Raw genomic sequence first — 14,569 nt, forward strand, 5'->3', positions numbered from 1 at the left:
GAAAATAAAGTCCAGGGATGATTAATGACTTCTCCCAGTAGTAATCTAATGTATTGTAATGAACTCTGTGCCTTACTTAGATCTCAGTTAAATTTCTGCATTCTTTATCAACTTTTGTTTCTTAGTGGTCTTCTCAAGAATTTCTATATAAAATATTGTTTATAATTCATATGATCACAGGTCTAGAGGTAGAGGTAGAAGAGACTTCTCAGGTCATCTCTTCCAAACCACTCATTTCACTCATGAAGAAAATTAGACAGTAAGGTAAAGGGATTTATTCAAGGTCATAGAGGTAGAATTAGAGGTAGGATTTGAATATAGACCCTCTGAATCTAGTGTCAGTGATCTTTTCTTGCAATACCTTGAAGTTACAGGTCTTTGAAACATGGACCTTGTCTCAAAGAGAAGTACTACTTAGGAGTTAGATAGCACTCATGGCCTCACCAATCAACTCAATTATCAGTAGAATACCAGAAGGAAAAACAACAATAAAAAACAAAGGTCACACACACACACACACACACACACACACAAACATATACATATATATATATATATATATATATATATATATATATATATATGTATGTATATATATATAAACAATTGTGAAATACCCTCCAGAAATCAAAGGGAAGAGAATACCCTCATCTTATTTTTGAAGTGTTTAAAACTGATCATTATAAATTCCTCTTATTTGGATTGATTCAACCAGGTTCCTTTCACACAATCCTTATAAGTGCTGTATGCATAGATGAGATGAAAAAGTTAGCTAATAGTAGGATGTAAATATTTTTTGTAATTATTTAAAACAAAGACTTCATTGACAAAAAAATTCACATAAACAAACCATGTAAGTAATTTGAATTTCTAAACTGAAATGAATCATAAAATTTATATCCAAGATAAATAAATCACTGGACAAATACCAAAGAATGGAACAACTGAAGGAGGAGGAAAAAACAAAACAAAACAGAAAAACTTGAACCTTTCATCTGTAGACTAATACTAAATATGAATCCTGGCATTAATAATCACATGCAGCCATAAATGCTGAAATATCATTAGTAGAATATGTTTGAAGTTAGTGACAAATTTAGTACCTTTTATGACCTGTAGTCAATTACACCTGTCAAGACAATGATGAGATAATTTGATGGTTATATTTAATATGGAAGGATACTATGGACTGATGACAACTCTTTCCAGGTAGATCCTCCATTTCTCTTTTTATGGACATAACTGAATGAAAATGTATTTATTAAGTGTTTGTTAGGTACAAGACACTGCACTAAGTACTGAAAATAGAAATACAAAAGAGAAACAATCTGCAACCCTAATAATCCATTTGTATTCTAATAGGTAGAGACTATACATATAATGAGAAGTAATGTGTTTTTGTTTCCTTAGAGAGAGAGGACGAGACTATTGTGTGTTAGGGCAATAAATCAACAGTCTTCCCATTAGCAGCAATAAGGTGGATTTAACTACATTCTACTTTTCTCCCTGTACCCCACACTCAATAAACTTTAGTGGCTCCCTAGTACCTCCAGGAAAAATTGAAAACTCTTTGGCCAGTTAAGTGCTTTACCTTCTGTCTCTTTCCTACCTTTCCACTCTTCTTACATATTTCTCCCCTCTCCTCACTTTATGAAGCCATCAGTGCTATATCCTCTTTGCTTTTCCTCATACATCATGCTTCACTATGACCCATGTCTAAGTCTCATTGTCTTTGCACTAACTGCCCCTCCCACCCTCCTAGCATATAAAACACTCCTTCTTCACCTCCATTCCTTGGAATCCCTGATTTCTCTCAAGATTCAATTTAATCATCATTTGCTCTACAAGCCTTTCATTGTTCCACAACACCCATAGGCTATGGTATCCTCCCTCCCAAATACCTTATATTTTGTTTATGTTCTGATCTGATTAAACTTAATATATTTATTAAGTAAAGCTCATTTTAGCAAAAAACTTTTATTTATATTTTTCCATACTCTGATGAAAGTGAGGGATAATTAAATGAAGACAGCCTCTTTTTCTAATATACTCATACAGTAGCACAATTGCATGTTAAATGGAATAAGTCCTACATGAATAAACAAAGGAAACACTGGCATTTAATGACTCCTTTTGATATTCTTCAGAATGAAGATACTTGAATCTATTAACTAAAAACTTTTATTTCTATAACCAGAAAGTGTTTATGTTTCTGTTTGTGTGTGTACATGTATGCTTGTATGAGTGTGTTTGTGTTTGAATGCTTTTTGAGGAGTCAGAAAAAAGGTAACCTAGTCTTCAATCAATTAACTATTTCTATATCTATGCTAGAATTCTCTCAATACTGTGAACTTAAGCAGTATGATATAGTGGATAAAGAGATGACCTTAGAGTGAGGATGAACTAGGTTCAAATCTTGCCTCTTAAAACTTAATAGGTCTGGGACATATTAAGGTCTCTGAGCCTGGAGGTAAAATGACTTGCCTAGGGACATAACAGTTATTAAGCTAGACTAGAAATTTATGATCCTAGAACTTAATAGAAGTCATAAATTGGGTGCTTCTTTTAGTTGAAATTTTGAAAGAATCTATGATTTCTCCAATGCATTTATTCTCTCCACAGATATAAATCATAGTCTCGCAATGGCTTTACAGACTGTGTTGCCTGACTCTTTTTCTAGTCATGCATTTCATTAGTAATCAATGTTACACCACAATACATTCAAATTTGTTGCTGGTTTTTATTTTTATACACTATTGTATTTTATATACTATTTATTTTAGTGTTTTTATTGTTTCCAAACTACTGTACTTTCTATGGTGAAATACCCTATCTTTAGCCCTAATATTCTCTCAATCTGACAAAGATCCCTTAAGCTCCAAGATGAAAGTTTCTTCATTTTTGGGACTCTGAACTATTTTGTATTTTGTTTGTTTGATTGTTTTTTGTATATTTTTTGTGATTTCAATATAAATTTTTCCTTTGAAATCTATGTATTTTATTTTATTTCTTTAAAAATGTGATTCCAAGCAAGAGTCCAGAGGCTTCACCTGACTGCCTAAGGAGTCCATGACACACCAAGAACCCCACTTCCAATCAGTTCAATACAATGTTACTATGTAATTCGTGGAGGCTCTTGCTAAACTATTTTAAAGATCCCTACAATTCTACATTAAAACCTTGTCTTTACATTTTTGCTAACCTGGTACTAAGCAATTCATTTGTCACAGGGTTAATTCTAATAGGGGAGAGAAAAAACTAACTTAGGCTAAAAATTCTAGCTTTTCCTTTACCTTCTAGAATTCTGTTAATTTGGGGGATTGTGAAAATGATGATCTATTACACTCATTAAATAATTGTACTTTAATTCATTAACTTGGTTAATGAGGTATAGCTTCTGTGAACTACCCAAGAATCTCAGTACATTTCCATGATCCTACATCCTAAGCAAAACTTTTACATTTGATGCACTCAAGAGATTATTCTAAAGACCTGTTGTTAAAAGCACAGGGAAAGATTAGAAGCCTATTCTTCCTCTTCTCACACCCTGAAAAAATACTTAAGTAAATTCTTACTTTGTTGATCATCATAATCAAATGTTTAACTAGATAGTTGCAGGATACTCATGGTAGAAAAAATAAAAATCTATAAATGTCAGTATTTTTCCTATGTGTGAGGAGGATATCTCCTTCTTAACCTCTGAGATGCTCTTCTGAATTTAAAAATGGATATTTTGTATTTGGATCTTATGATCTATGCAGGTTCAAAGCTTTATTGAAATATTTAAAAGGGAAGAATCTCCCTTTTCTTTTTGTAATGCATTCTTGTTATCACTTTTCTTTGATTTTATTAATTATATAAGATTTAAATTATCATACAAAAAGACTCATTTATAAGGTAGTCCATGTAAATTTTCTTCTATGAAAAGCCTAAAATTTCATTATTTAGGTATTGAGCATTGCAATCAGAAAGGCATACCTAGTTAATCACATGATCATAGCATCAATATTTATAAGTTATATTTTTAGTTTTAACAAAAAGGAAAATAGCACAGATTTGACACCCAATTTATTCTTAAGCAACTAATTATACAACTTATTAAATAGTAAAAATATCAAATGAAATGTGAAAAATCACACATACTTGTATTCATTTTCAATATTGTATGCTATCTCTTTATCAATGACTTAAATCTATATTTTATTTTTAATGTATTAACTACTTGAAATAAAGAAGCAGTATCTTAAGTATGAAAAGGAAAGTTATGTCAATATTTAATCCCCAAGCTACTCTCTTTTAATTTACTATTACAGAAGTGCCCAGTGATTTTTTTTATCCCCCATTCTTCCTTCAGATTTTTCTCATGTAGATCAGTTCCAATGATGGCCTTTTACAGATGTTGCTAACCTAGTAACTCTCAAATTCAACAGACAACTAATGTGGAAAACTGCTATTTATTTAAATCCTGGTTTGATTGAGAAGGCTACAATATGCCAGTAGAAGAAAAAAATCTCTTAAGATATAAAAATAAGAAAGCCTCTTGCAATTTATAAAATAAAAGAATTAGACTAGATGATTGCCTACAGCCACTTTCTATCTCTAACTTTCTTTGATCTTTATAGGTACATTTCTGCTCTAATTCTGTGATTATGTGACTAGTTGTCAAGTCCTTGCTATCTCTTTTCCTAGTTTTGCCCTAGATGTGTAAATTATCCTATCTGGATTTTTAATTGTACTCTAATATAGATAAGTTCTATAAAATAATGAAAAATCTTTTATTCAAAATAGTAATAAATACACCTGACCCAAGCATGTTTGATTTGAAAAAATAACTATATTCCTCATGAATTATCTTTTCAAAGCTAGAGGTTCATTAACATTGAAGAAACTTGGTGTTGTTCATTGAGCATTAAGATCTTAGTAACAACAGGCTGACATACTATCAGTAGTTTCTTCCTCTTTTTAAAAGGAAATACATAACTGGAGAATATATACAAAGTGACTGAGATTGTTATGGAGCATGAAAATGGAGACCTATGAGTTAAACTATATATTATGCCTTTATAACAGTGATTGCACTGCATGACCTCAAGTAAAGTAGCATGTTGAAATCATCTTTTCTTGATGGAAAATGGTAAAAGGAAGACATACAAGCTGCTAGTTCATAGGGCCACTTGTGAAGGGACTGTAAAAATTGTTTTGTCAGTTAATCAAGTAGAGAATAATACTGAAGTTTCTTTTAGATTTTGATTTGTGTAGAACTAAGTTAGAAGGAAAGGAGTAAAAGGAAATAGCCTAGAATTCATCTCTACCTCAAAAATGTAAGCAAAAGAAAGTCTGAATTAAAATTTCTATTATGCTGTAAATTGAATTATATGTGTGTTATATTACCTTGATATGAATAGAATGATTGTCCCACATAGCATTTAAATGATCAGTGGCTTCTTTCATTCAGTTGTTTCATTTGTTCATCATGGGGATGGAGGGGGAGAAAAAGGTCATGGATCAGTTTTGTGCTGTCACTTCCTCTAGTATGTATACTCCGATCCCAAGGTGTAAGTTCTTTGCTTACTTTAACCTGGTTATGAATGTCAAAAGATTTTTGTCTAATACTTAGAAAAAATGAAAAATCTTTGAATTAGTAAATTATCAGGTAATGTGCTTACTCATTAATGTAAAACAATTGACTGATGAAGCACTGAGTTGACAGACATTCCACTATTAAAAAAAAAGTTAGGGAGGAAGGCTGTATCAATTCATGGTATTTTTATGTAGTTAAAATATGAAGCACATTTGATATAAAAAAGTGTAGGTGACAAATTACAGATATAAGGAGGAATATAAACTGTTTGATAGGTGAATCAGTTTAATCATTCACAAAACAAATTTTCTTTTCAGATGTCATATCTATGCAGAGGCTTTTCATTCAAGGACTGCTAGGAATAGAACTCAGAGCATTAAATTCTGTTCAATACTGGATTTGATTTCCTCTTCCTGTGTCTTACATGGTGGTAATATCTTTGCCTTTTCCTTGACTATACTTTCTACTGTGTGGTAGAATTGCAAGCTAGATTGAATTCCATTTTTGGTTCTTTGCCTTGTTCTTGGTACCTGAGGCAAATAGAGTATAATGCCAATTAATCTTTTTACCCTTTCAGAAATCAGCATGTCATATATCTGGATGTGTGTTGAAATGACATCCTGCAACTATTTAAATTCCTTTAAAGAGGAAAAGTTGATGGGTGCTGTACTCTAAAAATATTGAATACCTATTTCTAAGATTTGCTGCTACTATTGCAGCCATTGAGGAATCAAGTGTAGAATAGATGAGATTATGGTTTAGACTCCTAACATTGTTAACAAATTATGATAAATTCAATTTTTCTAGGACTTCTCTTTCTCACCAATTAAAGGGATCTTTCTTTGAAGTCAGTGATGAAGGAAGAAACTCAGAGAACAGTAAGACCAATGTGACTCATAAAGCTGAATACATCTATTACATATTTATTTCTTTCATTTGATTTGTGATATTGTAATTTTCTCTGAAAAGAAAGCTTCAGATCAGATGGAAATTTAATTCCAAACTTCCAGATCTGAAAAGCATAATTTGTTAGCATGTACAAAAATTTCATGAAACTAGATTTTATCCCAGTACAAAGTGGTTGTTTCCACCCATTTTATGAAAATAATCAAGCAGCAATGTGGAAAAATAAATGAATTCTCTATAATACTTGTATAATCTATTTAGAGATAGCATGGCATAGTGAATAGGAAGCTAGTCTCTGAACTAGAAAGATCTTGGTTCAGTCTTATCTCTGAAACATGATGACTTTGTGATCTTCAGCAAGGTATTTAACCTCTCAGTGACCCAGACCAGTGGTATTAAACTCAAATAGAAACAGAATCAGTAAATTGTATATAAGACTCCCTGTGATCCAAAGTTTACTGCATATTGAGTTATTTTTAAGATGCAGTATTATCTGTTTCACTGCATTTTAATTTATTTTGTTAAATATTTGCCAATTATATTTGCTTCAGACATCATCAGGGGTCCCTCAGACTGTGTTTTTGATATTTTTAAGTTATTTAAGACTATACCAAACTATATCGGCAGAGGGAGTTTCCTCTCCTTGGAATTTCCTATGCCAAATAAAACACCAGGGCTGTCCCTGGCCAGTTCCCATCCTAGTCTATTCACCTACAGAAAAAACAAGTTAAAAGCATTACACCCTTTGGGAATTTATGAATCTTCACCAAAACGTAGGAACTTCATAAAAGGTCATCAATGAGTTTGTCACATGCTAAAAGGCTATTGTGAATATATCTAGTGAATTTGCTCTCTGATGAATGCATTTTCAACTTAATATATCATCTATGCCTTATTTTCTTTTTCTCTTCAGGTCTCAGGTACTCAGTTATCCAGAGGATAATTTTGCAGATGTTCAGATATGTGTTGTTGCTGATGATGCAAGTCTATAATGTAGCCAGGCAGCGTTTTCAGAATCTATTGGGTATTCTGATGGAAAAGTTTAAAAATTTTAATCCTTTTATCCTACTAACACTGACATATTGTAGGTACTTAAAATTTTTTTATTGCCCTTTTTCTGAACCCAAGAGTTGGTCATTGAAAGACTAGTTAATCTATTTAAAAATTCAAATCATGTTTATTTTATAAACTTATTTTTAATGATTTCCCTTCATTTGTCCATATCATAGTTGTTTTTGATATGAAAACAATCTCATTTCCTCCCTTTTTTTCAGGTGAATCCTAGAATAAAATGAATTTTGAAGTGATTTGCTCACAATGTTTTTGCCTCTCCCTAAGCCTTACATATGTAGGTAGCCTAAGCAGGCTATAACTGTGTAGTTGCCATCATGCCAGCACTTGTTTGGTGCCTCAAGGAATCTTAAATATATGGATCATGATTTCTCACCAATCAATTTTGTGTGCCCCTGGGTCTAAATCTTGAAGAATTTTATTTTTTGCTCTCTATTTTATAAAAATTACTCTGACCTATTCCTGATTATATATTTACCAGATTGACAAGTGCCAGGAAATAAGCAAGCAAACAAAAACAACAACAAAAAACTATGGGCAAGTAGATGAATTGAATTATTCATTTTTTCCATTAAGATTAGTTTTAGATCCAATTCTAAAATAAAATTGTTTTCAAACAGATTTTTTTTCATATGGAATCATAGAGCTCTATCTAGAAGGTATCTTAGAGGCCATCTAAGTCTAACTTCTCTTTTTACCGATGAGGACACTGAGACAGAGAGACTGAGGAGCTTCTTTAACATCTCTTATTGCTAACTATCATCATTAATTTTTATTTTTATTCAGTTGATTCCAACTCTATATATAGATGCCATGGATTGTGGTGCTGAGATTTTCTTTACAAAGATGCTGGCGTGCTTTGCCATTTCTTCCTTCAGGGTATCCCCATTTTACAGATCAGGAGCTGAGCCTAACAAGTGTTTGAGGCCAAATATGAACTCAGACATTTGATTTCAGGCCTGGTTATCTATCCACTATACTGGTTGGCTTCCTCATTAGTATTAATATTTTATGAAAATTGAAATTAACTTCCTCTGATTTCAGGTTCATTGATCAACTGTGCCTATTAAAATTCTCTTTTAAAAACTTAAACTTTTTTAGTCCAGACAAGATTTTTTTGTATATTGGAAACTCCTCAGGAATAAACTCCATCTCCCAATGCATATGGGAACTTATTAAAGCAACTTGGAATTTAGAGATTTGTTGGGACATTGATAGGTTAAATGATTATACCAGGTTCATAGAGGCAGTACGGTGTCAGGACAAGGTGCTCCTGATTCTGAGGCCAGATTTCCACCTACTGTGCCATGTTCTTTATTGCAAACATAAAAAAGAACTTATTTCTGACTACTATATTCATTAATAATAATAGTACTAATAATTGCTAACATTTATATAGTGCTTTGAGGTTTGCAAAATGCTTTACATATATTTTCTTTTGATCTAAATTGTAACTAAAATTAGTAACCAAGCAGTATATAATTTAATTAATTTTGTTCTGTTTTCATCTTATATAACAATATTTGGGTTCATTATTGTTTTGTGGTGTATTTATTTTTATTTCTACATTATGAATAAACTTTGATCTTGGTTATTATTGAGAAATGTCTTTGTATTTAAAAGACCTTCCCTGGTTTCAAATTATGTCTTACCAAGTGGAGATTTTAGAAATATATTTTTAAAAATCTACAAAAATAAAGCCATTTAAAAATACTGGTTATACAATATATAAATTTTTATATCATAATAATAACTTTATTGTTGCTTTCCAACACTTAAGCTTATACACAAAATAAGATTTTTATTGTCTTAGAAATGAAGGTTAAATTACATTCAATTGAGTATGGATATTGGCTTTATGAAAGAACTGTGTGACCCATAGCATGTGGACTTCTGTGAAACTAGACTAAGAAATGTGAGATCAAACCTTATCAATATTTCTGGCAAAAAGAGCTTAGATGAAAAAGACAGTAGGTCAGTAACTTCTTTTTTAAATATGATTCATGTTCCACTCAAATGGGAAACCACTATCTTAAAATATTGATAAAAATAATTGCTAACATGTATAATAGTGCTTTAAGGTCTATAAAATTGTTTACATACTTTTTTTCAAAGTAAGGCAAATAATTGGTTCCACATTTGAGAAATCTCTTGAGAACCCATGAAGCATTTTATGTAATTTATGAAATGAGATAACATGTTTTTGAATTTTATGCTTTTTATAGTTCTCATTTGTTAAGTGCTCTGTTCTAGAGATAGAAGTTTCTTTTTTTGAAATATACATAGACTTTAAAGATAAAAGTTATTTGATTTAATCAAATACTGGGGAGGTAATACTGTATAATAGAAAGGGCTTTGGATTCAGGGTCTAAAGACAATGTGCTACAACTAACTAGATTTGCAATTATAGATAAATCACTGGCTCTCTTTGGGTGCCAGTCTTCTGGTATAAAATGAGAAGATAAGCTTGTGACTCTTCAAGGTGCCATTCACTTTAAAGATTCAGAGATCTCATGAATATGTTTGGTTTTAATTTATTCAAATTGAAGCTGTCCAGTATAGATTTTTCAAAATGGCTTTTTAAAAAAAGCAACACTTACCCTAACTTTAAAAGATGAATTTCAATAACAGCAAGTAAATATTTATAAATTTGTCAATTATGCAAATTCATTATAAAGTAGGGAGTACATTGTCTTTCTTCACATACACTTGTGCTCAGTAATATTTCATCCTGTATCATAGCAATGCTTTCAGAATCATCTACTATAATTTCATGTTATATTTCAATCTCTTCCTGCTCTCCCTAAATTATTTTAATTGTTCCTTTTAACTTTTTCCACATATTTTTATACTGTCTGCTTTCTTATTGCTAATTAAAAGGTTATCTGTCTAAAATATTTGGCCAAAGGAATGATTCTTATTTAGCTCATTACTTCCTGGTTCCGAAAGTAGATACAGCTTTATTTTCATTACAGACTATAGCTGGTGTTTGTGTTCATGTGTGTTTCTCTTTGTGTGTGTGTGTGTGAGTGTGTGTGTGTGTGTGTGTGTGTTATTTTGTGTCAGGGATAGAGATGTTAAGGAAGCTATGTGACAGATCTCTTTTCAGTTGCCAAACTTTCAACTTTTTCCCAAGTATTATTTGCAGAGCAACCATTATTGAAGTTTATGAAGAATTTCTTAGCCTTCATGATATGCATGAAATGTATCTCTTGGTGTTTACTTACTTTATTTAGTTTAATGTACCATGACATGCCATGACATGTATAATGGCATGAGTGGTTAAATTGTTAGAACCAGGTTTATATTGCACATTTTAAAATTTTATTGATTGCACAGTGCATTTACAAATTGAAAGGAAACATATTGTTTTAAATTGGTCATTAGGGGCATCCTCATTGAGAAAAGAAGAGAAGAACTCATTCTCCTCTTAATCTCAGTTTCCATTAATCATGTTATTTTAGTTTATAACTAATACTTTATTTTTCAGGATAATGTTTAGGATCTAAATAACGTTTAAAAAACATGATAAAATGAGTGTTTGTTATTTGGACTTTTTGAGTGAATAAGCGCCTTTAATAATCATCTTAATCAGCATGCATACAGCAGGCAGATACCTGCTGGGCATCCTAAGTTTGGCCCTTTTGTTATATGTTCTCAGGACAGCATGCAAAGCAGGTCCTAGAATTTATTAGGACACTGCCCACATAACTAAAATACCCACATAGTGTGTACTTGGCATTCTAACCAGGCTTGAGGCATATGACGTACTCTACATCTGAAAGGATGGTCCTTCGAAGACTGCCATCATGATAGGCAATCTTTTTTTATTATTATTATTTTTCTGTCACCATTACATTATTGAGGGAGACTATGAAGAAATCTTCAAATTTTGCTACCTTCCTTATCATTTGACATTGCTGTTGACAGACAAAAAACACCTTTGCTTACCAAGACAAACCAAGTATAGGGGTGTCTGAAGTTATATGAATTTTTCAGAATCCATTGAGCACATCACCGTGACACCCAGTGGTACGTGGAATATCTATAAGAGCATTACTCAGGATTGAAAGAGAGCAGAGATTTTAGTCATTCTTAAGTATTACAGATTGCAATCCTGAAAGCAGGTTTAGAAAACAAAAGCCTATAAGACTTGGGGAATGAACATTTTGTGTGAAAAGTTTATTCAGAACTGTGCCCCAAAGCTGTCCACAATAGTCTAGGATCAATACTGCAGTGCCACACATTAGACAGGACTTTATAAGCAGGAGGTTGCAGGTCTACTCAAAAGGGGTGGGTGTTTGTTGAACCAAATATCAGGATGGTCTGTGGCAAAAGCAGTAGTTTTAATGAATAACAAAACAGCAAGTAGAGTATATTTCCTTCCAAATAATAAATCATGTTGTTTTTAAAACAGATTGCACATAGCATTTGAAGCTTTGCAACTAAGCTCGCCAATATCGAGAGCTAATGCTTCAGCACCTTTCATTTTTCACTGTGAGCAGGAAACCTCTTCTTAAGCTCATTCATTTTCCAGAGGGAAAATCGAAGACAGTGGCATATTGTCAGAGCTGCTTTATTGTCGTCATTTACAAAGGTCACCTGAATTAATTGACTTCTTACCTTACCTAGTGTAAAAGTGACTTGATTTTTGACACATTTATGGGAAAGTGGCAGGCTTTGAGAGAAAACCATCCCTTCAGTTTTCCTTATGTTGCACGGGGATACAAATTCAGAAAAATCCAATTTTAGAAACAAACCATTTATTTTTGATAAAGCATTTGCCTTTGACTATTTAGTGAATTGAAGATAATGGGTGGGTGAGGGGGATAAGAAATTGAAATAGAGCTCCAGAAAACCAAATTTCAATGCTTAGCTTATTGTTAATGTCTATAGAGGATTCATTAAAGGAGTAGTGAGTATTTCTACAAGATCTTAAATTTGTCCTGTCTATTCGAAATAACACATTAAGTAGCTATGTGCCCTCTCAGGGTTTAAAAGTATCAATTAGTCAAGCACAGTATTTTATGAATCTTTCTTACAGGGCTGTTGACAGACTTGACTAGGCATGGTTTTGGTCTCAGGGTCTCAGGGGCATTGCTTTTGAAATTAGAGAGGGTAAATAGAAGACCTAAAGTAATGCCTATGGGTAGTTACCTCAATGCTGTATGAATATACTTATTCCTTTCCTCCTAATCTTCATCTCCTTTTCCTCTCCTTCAACACTTGTCCCCCCCAAAAAAAATAATAGGGTTGTGTTGTATTCTTAAAACCTGACTGAAAAAAAAAAGGCATATTGGTTTTGTTTCAGTTCAGTACATTAGAATAGAATTGAGCCTTCCAGCTTGGTTTGAGCCAGGGGAAAATATAATAACAGTTGGTTGGAACAGTCTTCTCAAATAGAAAATGTATCAGAGAGCCAACCTGCTGTGACCCTGTTAATTACCAAAGAAGATGAGAACTCTTCTGGTTCATGGGATTCTTTTTACCTAGGCTGTACCGTTCCAGCGGCATTAGCATCAGACATTCTCCCTGTCCCTTCTGACTAGTGAGGGGATGTTATTAAAGGGAAGTCATTTACCACAATCCTTAAGATGTAGCCTGGCAGAAATTCAATAACTGATTGTAATATGCTCGTTCAGCCTCCGTGCTCAGTGGTTTTGGGTCCTGACATAGAATAGTATTTGCCTTAAACCACCTATGGGGAGGGTGAGTAATGGGGGTTCTGGTCTGATTTTTTTTGTTGTTGTTATCGTTATTTTCCACACAATATATCTGTGTAGTTTGCTTATTACATTAAGTACTTGAAGGGGGGGGGGGAGTCCATTCCTCCCCCTCTCAGCACCTCTCCCTTTCTCCCTCTCATATCTTTTGCTGGGCTTTCAAGCTTGTATAATGCATGTTGGAGAATTCCACAAGCACCACTAGACATAAAAGGGGGAGGGGAAAGGAAGTGTTGAATTTTATTTTTCTCTACAAGTAAAATTTGAGGTTAAAGCCTATTGGAGATGCAGTCAAGAAGAAATTACCAACAGGAGGTCTGAAGCACAAAACCAAGCACCAGCTACATGAAAAACAGTACATATTAATATCTATCTTTTCTTTTTTTTTTTAAGCAAAGCAAAACCAAAACTTACCTTGCAAATGCAGTTTCTGGGTAGTAGATGACTTCTTGTGTCTCTGGACTGTGGAATCCTTAGTTCCTTAGGGGTGATAATCACAGAGTGGCAGTCTTCCCTGGGTGTGAAAAGGTGCATATGCATATGTGCAGACAGAGCATAAACAAATAGACACCACATGCATAGACATGTATATAGAGTCCTATCTGTATGTCCTACATGAAGGGAAGCAGCAGACTGCACTTGAGATCCCGGGTTTTGCCAGGCAGCCGCTTTCTCTGCCTCTCTGTCAGACTGCTGGCTGCTTGCAATCCAGGAGAGAGAGAGAGAGAGAGGAGAGAGGAGAGAGAGACGCTGCTAGCTCCTTTTACTTCCCCTTGTTTCCATGGTGGTTTAGTGGTGCATCGTTCACCCGATCAGTTGTCACACTGACATGGTGCTGCCTGCTCAGCGGTCATTAATAACTGAACACCCTCCGCTCCCCAGAGAGGAGCCAATCGCCTCAGAGTGCCAAGATGTAGCTCTCGCAGCTGCTCCAGTCTGGTTGGCTGCAGCAACCTGTCTGTTATATGACACTGCTGCTTAGGCACAAATAAATGGAATCGGCTTACATATTTTTTTTTCCTGGGTATCGTTTGTCTTATTCCCCCCTTTTGCAAGGGGGCTTTGGGGCAAGTTTTCTATTTGAAAAAAAAAAAGTTGTCAGTCACTGAGGCACTGTGAATACCAGATCTGAAATAGGAAAACCATATTTACCAATATTTCCAAACAGAAAGACTATCTCATAGATTCAGCACCTGAGCATCTCCCTCTGAAATTCAACAAAGGATGATCTGATTCAACAAAAACAGCTTGAAGCTATGTTGGGTGGCATTTTGTTCTTTACTTACCC

At 33.5% G+C, this 14,569-nt stretch overlaps 1 protein-coding gene across 1 annotated transcript in view; it reads right to left on the reverse strand.

Moving 5' to 3' along the window:
- LRRN3 (leucine rich repeat neuronal 3) overlaps window positions 1–14,117 on the reverse strand; it is a 55,422-nt gene extending 41,305 nt beyond the window's left edge. Inside the window, exon 1 of the mRNA XM_074193899.1 lies at window positions 13,696–14,117. The gene's annotated coding sequence lies outside the window, so the exon portion shown is untranslated. The remainder of the gene's footprint in view (window positions 1–13,695) is intronic.
- Between the last annotated feature and the right edge of the window lie 452 nt (window positions 14,118–14,569).

Source organism: Macrotis lagotis, chromosome 7, assembly GCF_037893015.1.
Source record: "Macrotis lagotis isolate mMagLag1 chromosome 7, bilby.v1.9.chrom.fasta, whole genome shotgun sequence".
Lineage (NCBI taxonomy): Eukaryota > Metazoa > Chordata > Mammalia > Peramelemorphia > Peramelidae > Macrotis > Macrotis lagotis.